The sequence below is a fragment of the Echinops telfairi genome, unplaced genomic scaffold, assembly GCF_000313985.2.
Source record: "Echinops telfairi isolate 266 unplaced genomic scaffold, ASM31398v2 ScPeMD7_2291;HRSCAF=2852, whole genome shotgun sequence".
In the NCBI taxonomy this organism is placed as follows: Eukaryota; Metazoa; Chordata; class Mammalia; order Afrosoricida; family Tenrecidae; genus Echinops; species Echinops telfairi.
This window is the reverse complement of record NW_022106189.1, coordinates 36551048-36552489: the sequence shown is the minus strand read 5'-3', so window position 1 is coordinate 36552489 and position 1442 is coordinate 36551048. Positions and strand designations below refer to the sequence as shown.

The 1442-nt window shown below is 35.1% G+C and overlaps 1 protein-coding gene across 1 annotated transcript in view; it reads left to right on the top strand.

The window, feature by feature from the left end:
- Positions 1-1442, top strand: part of GLG1 (golgi glycoprotein 1) — a 124786-nt gene that overhangs the window by 43240 nt on the left and 80104 nt on the right. The window lies entirely within an intron of this gene.

Below are 1442 nucleotides of genomic sequence, written 5' to 3'. Positions count from 1 at the left end.
TGATCTTTATGCATTTCATTTTTAATGACTTCCAGTGTTAATAGATGTATTCTCACAATCCACATTTCAATGATTAATGGATGTTTACAGCTTTTTCTCATATTGAGTTGTACCACATTAGCCAATGAAGGTCTAAAAAGCTTTTTTTCAATAGTAGATTAAAAAGTTGTCCTTCTTTATTCTGTTTTAGTCTGGAATTGCTGCTGAACATAGGTTACCCTGCTGGTATTTGAAATATCTGTGGCATAGCTTCTGTCACCATAGCCATAAGCAAGCCACCACAGTATGACAAACTGAGAGACAATTGGTGTTTTTCCACTTAAAAAATTCAATAAAGAAAAAAAAATTAATTCAGTAATGGGCTTAATATTCTGTTATTACTCCTTGAAAGGTTTTTGATATATGGATTAAATAACTTATTTTCCTCTCCAGAGTGAATTTATTAGAAAGTTTGGGTTTGGGGTTGATATTGTTAAAATTAAAAGAAGCCTAAAAATACACAGCAAAAATATAGTAGTTTGGGAGATGGTGTTTGTATCAACTTTACTAGCAATTTGACTTTGGAAGCCTATAGGGCAGATAGAATTTCTGTCATTTAAATAATAGATACATATGGAATTCCAACATGTGCCTAGTATTACAGTACTCCAATAGGTGATTGCTGATTCCAAAGAACTTTCTAAATTAAAGATTTGAATATTTTTAGGAAACTTTTCAATATGTGTATATAACTTGGTGGAGCCACATTTATGCCAGCAAAACCATTTGTACATTTTGCATTCTATGTGATGTTATAAAGGGATCCCTGGTTGTGTAGTGATTACATATTGGGGAGCTAACCTCAGGGTCAGCAGTTCAAAACCAGCTGCTCCACTGGAGAAAGACAAGACTTCCTACTCTCATAAAGAGTTAACAGTCTCAGGGAGGGTGGGGGAGCGCGGGAAATGAGGAGCTGATATTCAAGGGTTCAAATAGAAAATTTTTTGAAAAATGATGATGGCAACAAATGTACAAATGTGCTCGACACAATGGATGTGTGTATGGATTGTGATAAGAGCTGTAAGAGCCCCTAATAAAATGATTAAAACAACAACAAACAAGAGTTACAGCCTAGGAAACCTACAGGGGCATTTCTATCCTGTCCAATTGGGTTGTTGTGAATCAGCATGAACTCGATGGCAGTGAGTTTGGGGTTTTTTGGTATGGTTGCACTGATTAAAACTGTAACGTAGAGTGAATAGTTCCTTATCTTTGTGCCCTGTCAAGGGTATTTTTAGAACAGCTTGAGGGCACACTATGGATCAGATTTTCATTCAGAAAAAAATTAATTGAAACTTTGAATTTTCCTTTTGGAATGAATTGCCCTTATGGTTTGAAAAATGCTGGTTGAAGAACATCATCAGTGGTCTGTAATACTCTATACACTACAAAGACAGTAGTAT